At 43.2% G+C, this 13,025-nt stretch overlaps 1 protein-coding gene across 5 annotated transcripts in view; it reads right to left on the reverse strand.

Annotated features, from left to right (window-relative positions):
* The window catches only part of SMARCA2 (SWI/SNF related, matrix associated, actin dependent regulator of chromatin, subfamily a, member 2), a 160,390-nt gene that overhangs the window by 41,833 nt on the left and 105,532 nt on the right, over positions 1-13,025 (reverse strand). The window lies entirely within an intron of this gene.

The following is a 13,025-nucleotide window of genomic DNA, read 5'->3' on the forward strand; positions in this document are numbered from 1 at the left end:
GATGCGTCTACTTCCCGGCCACACAATAAAACACCTTAGCACCCAGCACATGAACCTTTTTCAAAGTTGCCCAAAGCTTCCAAATTCCCATCAGTCTTGCCTAAAACCTATTTTATTTCCTTTCTCCCCCATGACTCCTTACTTAATATCTCTTTCCTGTAACTCGGCAGTCTTGAGTTTCCTTATCTTTTCTCCCTACATTCCTCACGTTCTTCTTTGGCCGTTGTTTCCTGCTTATAGGTTGTAAATGTGCAGTCAAATAAATGTGGCCAATTGATTCTTCAGAGTCCACAGCAGACATCACTAACAATTGTGATGAGCAACAGGTGAGGTGTCTCGTGAGGACCCTGGAAGGGCTTTCAGCTGGAGAACTCTAGCACTGCTCTCCTGGGGTAGTGATTTTCAGCCTTTTTCATCTCATGGCACACATACACTAATTACTAAAATTCTGTGGCACACCAAAAACATATATTTTGTTGATCTGACAACAAATAGGTATAATTTTGATTCATTCATACTGGATGGCTATTATTGTACTGGCTGTTGTCATGTATTACATTTGACAATCTAAGGGAAAAGAGGTCACTGCCCCTGACCAAACGGACAGGTATTGCATGTTTTAAAATTCTTGCAGCACACCGGTTGGAAATTACTGTCCTAGGTATGTGTCCTACCCTGAGGATAGTAAAGGTTGCTGGCACCCCCACTCCTAGAGATGGGGCTCCTTTGTGGCCCTTCTTCTGCTGAGCAGCCCCTAGCTATTAATAGCAGGTACCTACCTACGAGGAGTCCATACCACCATTTTGGATGCAAAATTTCTGGGGGAGATCCAATTGCCCCTGGCTTCAAATGTGACCTCAATGTATACAGCTTCAAAAATTCTCTCCCTAGCCTTGACTTCCTTTGGAGTTATAGTAATCGGGATTTCCAGTATCCTACCAAATGTCCCAAATCAAAGTCATCACTTTTCTTCCAACCAACCAAATATTCCTCTTCTGAATTTTTCCATCTTACCCAAGGACAGCACCATTTCCCACCACACCCCTCAGTGCCCCAATTATCCTGGCTAGGCACATTTAAAACCATCAGTTTCCCTCATTACATTCCAGCAGTCCTGGCCTCAGTCACCACCTCGTTTACCTCTAAAATACATAAACATCTTAGACAATCTTTCTTTTCCCTTCTTTCTCCTTGCTCTCAGAAAAGTCTCCTCTTTCACAAGGTCAAATAAGGCCCTCTCCCCCTGAGGGGTTTTTCCTCACCTTATTTTAGGGCCCTTTTAATGCCTCCTTAATAACAAAAATGTTCACATCCCCTCTGCTTAAAAAGAGGAACACAATCATTGTCCCAATCCAAGCTTGCTCAGGCTCTGGATTCTTTCTAAAAGATAAAGGAAGCCCATTTTCTCTGGCCACACACAGCCTCCAGGGTACGGCTCCACCTAGTTTTTCGGCTTCACTCCCATCCCTAAAAACACCTCAGGCTCTCAGCACACCGGCTGAACCTGCAAGCCACGTATTTCTGTGTCTCTGTGTGGCTCTCTAGGCCTGGAATTCTGCAATCCTTCTGATCCCCTTTCCTATTCCAATAATGCTCATTTTTCACAATGTCATACTGAATCCCTCTTTTTCACTATAATACAGGAACTTTTATTCAGTGTTTATTTAATTCTGCTTTGTATGAGTTTTGTTTTGTCTTAAAGTATGTCTGAATCTCCTATCAGTTTGAAATCTCTTTTGGAATTTAAAAAAACACTTCATTTTAATCAAAATAGCCTCGAAGGCATTTAGATTGATGCCTCACTCACCAGTGGGATCCAAAAATCTTGCCGAAATAAAACGACATCTTATTTATTCCTCTGTTGCCTGCAAATGACAGGGCTTACCAAGGAGGCACATTCTAAGGCCTGGCTTACCTGATTTCTGTTCTAGAGAGGGCTGCACAGTGATACAGTGAGTTAAAGAAAGTCAGATAAGTTACACAAAGTGAAGAGTTTTGTTTTTTGTTTGTCCTACTCCAGTCCACCTCTTTAAATTGCCTTTATTTTAACTGGTAACGACACAGACAGATCTTGTTTTATTGCTCTTTGCTTTATTGAGCTTCCCAGGTGTTGCAGTTTTATTTTACAAATGGAAGTTACCAGCCTCCACCAGCAGAGATTATGGTTTGCTTTATAGCAACACTCACTTTAGTGCAGTGGTTTGGAACCCCACCCACACTATCTGAGAGGTATGCCTGTACAATCGTCTCTCTCTTGCTCTAGCTCTGAGAGTTCAATGGCTTAAATAAGATATTCAACCCTACCGACAAAAAGGACCATCTAACATGGAGGAGTAATGCGATCAACACCTATTACTTAGCTCCCATGCAAAACAGTATCTGCAATTCACTGAACAAGGTAAGCAGGAGGACAGGGAGGGGCCCTGGCCTCCCTGGAAAGGGGGCAAACAAGAAGGGGGACACACTGACCTGAGCCCCCCAGGTCCTGCTGCTCAGCAAAGGGAGTTCCACAGAGGGTCTCCTGCAAGGAGCTGCGCTAGCAGCCTTCCAGAGTATGTCTTACATCCCATCTAGTCAGCTGTTGTGAAGACCTCCAGCAGTAAGTCCTCCCTGGGTCATGGAGAAATGCACCTACTGCTGATCTGACCTGAGCTCTGAGCTCCTGCACCTTTTTAGGAAGCCGCTGGAATTCACAAGCCAGGAGGCGGTCAGCTCAGTGGGCAAAGGAGCTGTAAACTAGGATGTCATTTATTTGTCTTCCACCAAACCCCCACTGTCCCGCAGACTTGCATGGATGTGCATTTTCAAAATATAAAAGGCAGTAAACTCAACATTCAGCATTTCATTAAACAAATATACCTGCCACGAGCTAATACTAAATTCAACACCATGCCCATGCCTAGAGGGACTAGTTCCTCATGTGTAATATAGAGAAATACATATTCCAAGTCTTTGAGGGGATTAACATGTGATGTGTGTTTACAGCACCCAGCACAGTGCTGTGGGGTGGGGAGGAGGGGACAGCATAGGAACTCAGAGAAAGGGTCCAATTTGTCTCAAAAGTCCTGAAAATTCTATGGGAATTACGAATTCTGAATTACGAATTCAGTCCTGGCTCCTAAAACTGCCAATGTTATAAGTCCATTAAAGTCAACTTGTAAACAAATGAATTCAGTCCTGGGGAGGGAAATAGCATGAAGTGAGCCAACTTTATGGCAGTTGAAAAAGCACCAACTACATAATGCAAGAGAGGTGAAAAGCCTCCTTTAAAACAGAAGGGGAACAGCTTGGGAAACGTGAAGTGGCGATAGAAAAGCTCCGTTTGCGGGATGAAGCACAGACCGCTGCTCCAGTGTGGACTGGTATGCCCCCACACATCCCTCCGCGGCCCTTAAGAACAAGTCAGTCCTTTGGTGCCCCGTGAAACAGGGTGTTCCTAAGGCCAATGGAAGGACATGAAAACACTAACAACAGGCTGGGGCTTGATGGCCTCATGAGTTGGGATTTAGTGAAACTGTTACAAAAGAGCTGAGCCTCATCACAAGTTAAAAATAATTCCAAATGTAATGGCACCAAAATAACCCGTCCGTGGTGATTTTACTTGGCTCCCTCTCCAACCTGGACACATGAAGGTCAATGGGATTACAGGTGATTCTATTTTCTTTCCCTCACTCTGAGTCTGTTTTTCTTTATTATGTTCTTATGACGGAGAAAATGCCTCCGAACAAACTTTATTTTAAACTTTACATTAAAAAAATACTGAAGCTTCCAGTGTTTCAGGTAATGATTATAAAGATGCAGTAAGATACAACTAATAGTCAATCATCAGATCTGTGGAGACAAGATAAAACGGTGGCCAATCAAACCCCTAATCTGGAGGTATTAATTCTCTTGCAGAACAAATGCTCCTGTCTGGAGTTTTTCTGGAATGTGGACAGTGTAGTCTCTTGGACTCCGTAACATCCTTCCCCATGCCTCACAATATCTCATGCCTTTAGTGCACTGATTTTTAAGATTAACGTGAATGCAAACAGAGTCAGTGTCCATAATTTGAGGGTAGACTTAATGTTTCAATAAACAAGATGGATCCCCTTAGGAGCTACTCTGCTAGGTAGTGTACAAGGGACAAAAAATGATCGGGTGGGTAGTTTCTTCTTGATGCCAAAGTACAAGAAAATTCTTGGCCTTGGTCCGTACAGAATTGCTGAAGCCCCCAGTTAAGGAGTCTCCTGTGACAGGTGGGTGCTTCTTCCGTCACAGGCTCCACCCCACTGGAGTCCTGTCTGTCCATCACATCCTGTGGGCACACAGGACACACCCCAACTCTCTAAATGCTACAAACAACCAATTAGTCCTGAAAGCTGCACACTGGACAGGGTACTGAGTCCACCAGCATGCTGGAGAGCCCCTTGTCAAGCCTGCATTTTCAAGAGAAAGCCAGGAGAAAATCTCACACCCATGTCCCTCAGTTTTAGAGCTGGAGTCTCAGAGGTGGAGCCAGACTACAGTAAAATGTCATAGTTCTTTCTAGAGTTGCCAGAGACAAAGTCAAAGACAGACAGGACAGGTAGACGGGGCCATGCTCTCTCCCTCAGCCCCACCCCTCACTTCATATGAACAAGGTAACTGTGGCCTGGGGAGGTGACATGGCTTCTCGTGACTTCTCTAAGGCATCCACACACAGCTCTGCACTGGAGCCCTGACACCCTGATGCCCGAGCCCGGGTTCCTCCCACGAAGTGGAAGAGAAGAACAGAGCCACTGGGAAGCTTGGTGAAGCTGAAGTTCTGAGGATATCATTTTAAGTAATCTGTGGAAAATATTCTCCAAGATCCAAGGGGAAAATATTTTTAAGAAGAGCATCGTGCATTAGGAATATGCTTTCTACAACAGACTGTGAGCACAGTGAACTTACGTATTATATTTCAGTAGAAGTGGCAGAACAGGAATCGAGCTTTCCCTGGAGCAAAGCTTCAGGGTCCCATCTGCAATTTTTCATGATTCTGACAACTCAACATTCTTTAGAAAACTAGAAAGGAAGCCATCTGAAAGGTATATGGCATTATGTTTAAAATCAACATTCTCTATCAAGGGCTTTCTTGTACAAAACCAGAAGTGAGAACCCAATTAATCTGGCACATTCTTTTTGTCTTTTAATTTCAAGTTAGACTGGATGTATTAGCCCAGTTTTTACTGAAGAGGGAGAGGGTTCGAGCTAGAAGACAGCTGTTGCAAAATCTATGAGAATTTCTGAGGAACAGCTGGGTTAAAGCAATGGTTGTACTTTTTATGCATTTTCAAGCAATCTTTATCAATGTGTTCTGAAATTAGAATGGAGCCTTCAAATTCTTGAAAAGCTCAAGAGCAAAATGTCAAAACTGCATGCCTTTAGAATTCCTTTGAGAAATCTCATCCTGGCCAACTAGCTCAGTGGGTTAGTGTCATGCCGATACACCAAGGTTTCACGTTTGATCTCTGGTCAGGGCACATACAAGAAGCAATGGGTGAATGCAGGGATGAGTAGAGCAACAGGTTGATGTTTCTCTCTCTCTCCCTCTGCCTATAAAAATCAATAAATTAAAAAATATATTTACATGAAGACACAGGTTCCTGGAATCTTCCAATGGGAAAGAATGCCAACACTATCTACCTTGACCCATACTGGTGAAAAAACCCCATTGGATTCTACAGACTCTGGAACCAAATCTCCTCTCCTAGCCTTCATTTCTGGCTGGTTCACTCTCACTTATTCACAAATATTTATTGAGTGCTTACTATGTGCAAGGTGCTACTTCAGTGTTGCCATAAGGCAGTTGACTGGACAGGCGAGGGCCCTGGCTTTCTTGGAGCTAATACTAGTGGAAGGAGACAATGAGAAAACTTTCAGACAGATGGTGGCAAAGGCCATGAAGAAAACTGGCAAAGGCTGTGTGACAGTGACTGGCAGGGCCTGGCTCTTTCAGCGGGGGTGGTCAGCAGGGACCTCTCCGGAGAGAAACTATTAGGAAAAGTAGACAGTCATGTGACGATCTGGGAAGGAGCCTTCCTGGAAGTGCAAAGGACCAGAAAGAGAGTCCAGGGTGGCTGAGGATGCGAGGCATGCGCCAGCCAGAGGCCACGTGGCCATGGCCTGCCGGGCCACACTAGAGTCTTTGGATTTAATTTCACTTGCAATGGGAGGCTGTTGGAAGGTTTTATGTAGGTAGTGAGGGAGTAGGAGTGGAGGCAGTGCATTGAGGTTGACCAGACCTGGTATTTGCTTCGGAAAGTACAGTCTGACCTTTCTGGGTTGCTGATTGAACTGTTGTGGACAGAGAGAGAAAGCTGGCCACGAAAAAGCCAAAAATCTGCATATGTCCCATGCTCCAGCTCCAATCCATTATCTTGGCAACTAAATCCTCAAATCTGTTTTTCTTTCATGAAAGGTTGTGCCGCTGTATTTCTCCTCACTTTGGGCAGGGGGGCAAGCAGGATGGGTAGAGAAACCCCAGGAACACAGGTGTGGCTGTCATAGGTGACTGGGTGTCCCAGCACCAGCCAGGAAACAAACTCCACTACCTTCCGTGTCTGGAGGCCAAACTGTATGCCAAAGAGGCAGCTGCCTTCCTGTCCTCCAAAGTCTGGGTATAAGGGAGGGAAAATTGTAAATAATGCTTCCACAGGCATGCCACTGAAACTGTACCATAAAGTAGGAAACATAATGTTTAAACTCTGCTGATTTCCTGAACAGTTAAAAGTCCTCCAAGTTAGAGCATCTCACAATCTATTTTAATCTCTATTAATTCCCATCTGTGTACACTTGAAGACCTGCTCTTGACAAGCTCTTCAGTTAGCTAAGTGTGCGATATCACCTCTAATAGCATCTCTCAAATATGGCTCTTAATTGTACTAATAAGGTGGGCCAGCCAAATAGTAAGGAATAAAAAGTTGACAATTAACACCACTTTCCCCAGTCCAAGCACAGTGTGTGGCTCAATCTACTGATGTTCATTAAATGGGCGTTGAATTGAATTTGCTTTTAAACACCTGGAAGAATGGACCCGCTGATAAGAAAGCAGGAGATGACCATTATTAAAACCATAGGGGAAAGTAAAAGTAAAAGCCGCTTCATGGGATTTTGGAGGTTGTCTTCAGGTAGGTGGAAGAGACCCTGCAAATCAAAGGTAATACAACTCAATGCAGGAGGGTCAGAGACCCTCCAAGATCACATACTCAGCTGGCAGCCGGGCCAGGACCTGCAGGCAAGCCAGGTTCCTCGCTGGGGGCCCCAGGGGTCTTCTGCAGGCCTGGAGCATGAAGTAGCAAACCAGAGAGTTGAGAGCTCAAGTGATTAGTATCGGTTGGTGGGCTAGAGGTGAAAAAGCCTGTGGGCACGTCCAATAACCACCAAGTGAACATTTCATCCCTCTCAGTTCCACTAATGAGCAAGGACAGGGGCCTCTTCATCCACCCTTTTATCTCTCTCCTGTTTCTCCAAACCTTGCATTCAAGACACAAAAGAGAAATATGGATTTTCTTCTTTTCCTATCACCTATTATTTATTTTTAAACATTTATTTATCTTTAGATTGAGGAGAAGGGACGTAGAAAGAGGGAGAGAAACATGAATGTGCAAGAGAAACATAGAATGGTTGCCTCTTGCATGCCGCTAACCCAAGTGTGTGCCCTGACCAGGATTCGAATCAGTGACCTTTAGCTTTACAAGATGACGTCAAACCCACTGCGTCACACCACTCAGGGCTCCCCGGGTTACTTTTTATGACTGAGTTAGGTTTCAAAGCTGGATCCCTATTTTCAAAGAGCAGAATTTGATACCAAATTATCAAGGCATCACAGATTTTAAAAAATCAATTAAAACAAGACCTCACTTCTCAACCTTTAATACATATTTTAGTTGGCCCTCTGAGGACTATTCTATTGAATTTATCATCTTGAATTTTGATGTAAGGGTACATATTAAGGTTCAATTGCTGTGAGTGCAATCTAGCCAATAAATTTAAGAATAAAATAAAAATTGTAGAAAGTTATAAAAATTCATTTGCTATTGTCCAATATTTCCCCAAACAATTCACAATTCTTACTGGATTAATTAGTTCAGAACATCCTTTCTGAAGTACAGAAGAACCTGAATTTGGCAAAACCCAAATCTATTACTAGGGCCTTAGCTCTCCCTTGTGTATAAAAACGGAAATGCAGCTTGATAGAAATGTTGCCCCAATAAACCCGATATGACCCAATTTTAAAAGCTAAAAATGCCATTTGATAAAAGACCAAAAGAAAGAAAGAAAGAAAGAAAACCCCCAAACAACAAAACCCCCCAACATTTTAAAAGTCTTATGTAAAATTCAAGGGAAGATTATTCAAAGTGACAAAACACAGGAGAAGCATCAAACTCTTTGGCATTATGCATATTATGCTTTGGATAAAGAATTCAAAATAAAATTGTAGGGGAAATATTTTGTTATTACTTTTATTATATATATCTTATGAATTATATGTCCGTATCGATTACATTTTCTTCCATCTCACGGACACACTAATGCTCACAGTGCTGACAGCTAGGAGATTCCAGCCCTGGCCTTGGATTTAATCCAGCCCACAGACATCGTCCCAAGGATTTCTGGAGAGAGAAAAGCCCTCTTTATATACTAAAAAAATATTTTTGTCCCATTGTGTATTTCAACAGAATTTCGAATATTTTGTTTAAAATCCCAATGTTTTTAAAGTTTCTGTATGCTATTCCCAGTTCTTTGTGACTAACTCTGCATGCATTTCTCAGCATGGAGTTTAGCATGGGCTGGTTGTGATGGAATGCCGATGAAGGAATCTTCTCCTATATTTGTAACCTGGTATTATGTGGCTTTTTAAGGCACACACTAAATTCCATTGAGAAGTGTCACTTATTATCCCCCTACTATTTTATGGTTTAAGAGAGTCTTACTTTGTTTTCTCCACTTTGAGTTTTGGGAAAGGGGAACCTCAAAAATCCTTTTAGTGGTCAGTAGACATGACTATGGGGACCCTATTCCGGCACATAAGTCCTGGGAGGCTCAAGCGCTTGTTCTGGGGACAGACTGGTGGAGGGAAAAGGAAGGTTTCCTGTGTTGCCTTTCCTTGAGGTCCCTCTTGAAATCCTATGGCTTCTAAACTTAATCCCTGTCTATCACCAGATTGAAAGATCCAAGGGAGTTTTATGACCATCATTTACATAACATGTCTTGGGGCCCAACTGTACACCACAAGAAGCATCCTCACACTCAGCCATAAGGACCACACAGACACCGGCAACAAAGAAGGGCTTTCCACACGGCAGCTTCCAGACGTCAGATCCACTGTGAAACAAAAGCATACTCTGGAGGAAGTTCACTCCCTCCAACAGGCTGGCAATTAAATATTATACAGAGCACATAATTCAGATTGCATTCCAATTATCTTCAAGTGCTGGAGGGCACAAATCACTCACTCAGAATTAAATAAATTCCGGGATGTCACTACGTGTTTTAAGGAAGGGGAGGATTCTGAAGTTGGCAGAAGGACCAAAGGAACAGGAAGAACAGAAAAACCAGGCATTCCAGAAAACGCCCTCAGCCCACTTTTTGGCTTCGAAGTCACCCCAATTTTAAGGAGCCTGTTTCAATAATGACTACAATACTAGATCATCAGTTTTGCACACACGTGGTTAAAGTTAAACTGAAAAAAATCTGGCCTACTGGGCTCATAAGATATCTGCCAATTTAGGTCCATGATATGCCCGCTCTCACACATAAAGAAACAAAGATATTTTCCCAAGACATTATTGACACGAGGCAATTTTCATGTGTGCAAAAGTACAACAGACACACATCTTACATAATTTAGCATTGTCATCACCAGGTACACCACGGGAAAGCTATAAAATGGTACCAAATGTAGTATTTTGAAAACCACATTAATATTCTCTTCCACACTTTCAAAAGAGCCAACTCCTTGTTCCGCAGAGCAACACACAGCCTTGAAGGGGATTAGGTAAAGTTGGTATGCAAACACCAAAAGACGGCTGACTTCCAAAACAGGAGGTATGCACCCAGCATCAGCAGCAGTCTGGATCAAGCCTTGTTGACAGAGCGTTTCCTCAGTTGCAAAGGCTTTTCCCAATCAAGAGCTGAGTCTGGAGGACTGGGATCCCCAGACTCCCACTAGAAGCCCTGGTGCAGAGCACTCCAGACTGACCACAGTGTGGGAAGATGCTCTAGACAGGCAAGCAGGGTGGAGAGCCTCCCTGGAGGGAAAGGGAATAGAGAGAGGTAGGAGGTCAAGACCTGAGGAGATTGCTAACCGATGGTATAAAAGGTTTGATCTGGCCTTTGTCCTGGGTTCATGGCAAAAGAGTTTCTAAAACCCTTGGAATTTCCGGAGTGATGGCTGTCTTTGTTATGCTAATGAGACAACTCCAGGTGCATCCCATGCCAGCTGCCACCTTTACCCAGAAGCCTCTGGGGAAGGAGGATAGGACTGGAGGCCCCAGGAGAAGAGAGAAATAGCCCATAGTGAACAGGAATGTCAAACTGAGTACCCCAAAAAGATGAAGTTAACTTGAGAATGGCTAACATCAGAGAAATTGAAGTTTCCTCAAAGCAAACAGGGACTTTAAAATCTAAAATCCTTTTCTTTCTAACTGAGCTGTGTTGGAAATTGTGATCCTTCTCATTTAAAACAACATTACAAATACATAAAAAAAAATGTTAAAATCTTCCAACTAAACAGATTGTCTTAAGGATACTGTGGGAATTTTTAGCATGCTATGATTATAAAATAAAACCTGTCTGTGATGAAACCATAATGAAGTTTTAAAGAAAGTGGACATATCACATCACTTAAATTTAACCTAAGTGTTCTGAGGCAGAGACTGCTAACCTGGGCACCAAAATCTCATTTAGCTGGGCTCACAGCCAGGCCACAGTTCCCTGTGCTCCTCACAGCTGGGTGGCCACAGGACTGAGCTCTGGCCAATGGGATGTGAGCAGAAGTGATGTGGGACCTTCAGACTGAGCCCATTAGAACTCCACAGCCACCACTCCATGCTGTCTTCCCCACCTCCAGCTCCCTGGGATGGGCATGTCTGAGCTGGCAGAGGCTCTGCCACCCTTGGCTGGGCACGTGGAGGACAGTTGTCCCCCCAACCAGGAATGCCTACCATGGACTTCTGTGTGAGAAATAGAATTCTACTTATTTCTTTGAATAGGGCCACGAATAGCACATGTTTAAGTTCATCTGTTGCAGCAGTGAACATCATCCTAGGCTATAGTCTTATACATCAATCAGTGCAATTTCAATGGGGCAATCAGTGGGCACTTATGGTTTGCACACAGAAGAGCTAAGTTCTAACAAGAGGCAGTTTATCAACTAATCAGGAAACCAGGCATGTCAGCAAGTACTAAGAAAACCAGGAGAATGGATTTGAGCTGTGACAGAAGGAAAGGAAAGAAATACCCGAACACAGTGAAAAGTGCAGCCAGTATCTACTCGTGACGGCATCACAGCAGCGGTGCCAACTGAGCTGGGCCTTGAAAGATAAGCAAAGTTCAAAAGAAAGAGGAGGGTAGAAAGTTCATTCCAGACTGAACATGAGTGCTCAAAACATTTTATCCAATGGGGCGTGATGCTAAAAAGAGAAAAAATATTGTTCTGTTTACCCCAGAGAATAGAATCCAGGCCAGGGAGGGGCAGCTACAGGGAGAGAGGATTCCGTTCACAGGGAGGAGGGACTGACCACCAACTGGAGGGGCCATGCAGACTCGAAGGCAGAGGGTCCCCTTCAGGGCCGGCCTGTCTCTTGGCATGGGCTCTGCAGACAGTGTGATTTCAGCACAGGGCGGGTAGCCGCTCCATTCAGCTGCCTTCCAACTCTGGGATTCTACATATCCTCGATGCCTCTGCCAAGCAGGCTTTGTACAACATTGCCAGGAAAGAGAAGAATTATTGTAGCCCTGTTTCAGCATTTCTTATATGGTGGCCCTTGCCAGATTCCCTTTCAAGGCTGTGCTGGCTGGGTCCGCTCAGCATGTTGGATCCTGGGAATACCAAGAACATCTCTTCACGCGCAGGCCCATGAGAACCCCTTGAATATAATTTTATTATCAGAAAAGCTAAATAGGCTGATATTAAGCAGGATCGCCACTGGTGAACAAGAAAACAAATGACAGTAAACATCTATTTTAAACATGGACATGGAATGACCATGGACATTCTGCATCACTCCTGGTTAACAGCAAGTTACTGGCTCATACCAAAAACAGACATCCAGTTCTCGAAAACCTGGATTCCAGAAGACATTATTATACTAAAGCTGTACCAAGAACAGTTAGTCTTGTCCTTCTTGGATGACTTGGTATCTCGCAGTGCACCTTAGGTTGAAAATTATGAGCATCAGTTTCACAGAGTGGTTTTGTAAAACAAACTAGTTTTGCATTTTTAGATGTGTATGTTACTGATAAAAGGAAGTCTATTAAACACAACAGAAAGAGAAATGACATCATAACATTACAGATAAATTAGTAATTTTCCACTTTTCCTCTTATAAGGTTATAATTTATCTTCACATTCATTGAGTCTCTACTACAGCTAAGCACTGTGTTGATCATTAGCGATAGAAACTGAATGAAAAAGGAAAAAAATGAGGTATTCTAAACCTGTAAACTTTCTAAGATTCATAATGTTATTTTTCTTAAGAGCATTTTCCAATAATTTTTTTAGTGCTCATTGATTTTAGAGAGAGAAGAGAGGAGAGAGAGGGGGAGAGAAATATCAATGTGAGAGAGAAACATTGCTTGATTGCCAGACTGGGGACTGATCCCTCAACCTAGGTATGTGTCCTGACCAGGAACCGAACCTGGGACCTTTTTATTTATGGGTTGATGCTCCAACCAACTGAACTACCCGGCCAGGGTTCTCAATGATTATTAAAAAATAAATAAAAAGTTCAGTTATATTCTTATCCAATAAACAAGCTTATTTTGCTTGTAATATCTGGAGATTATACATATATAAA

This window comes from Phyllostomus discolor, chromosome 3 (genome assembly GCF_004126475.2).
Source record: "Phyllostomus discolor isolate MPI-MPIP mPhyDis1 chromosome 3, mPhyDis1.pri.v3, whole genome shotgun sequence".
Classification (NCBI taxonomy): Eukaryota; Metazoa; Chordata; class Mammalia; order Chiroptera; family Phyllostomidae; genus Phyllostomus; species Phyllostomus discolor.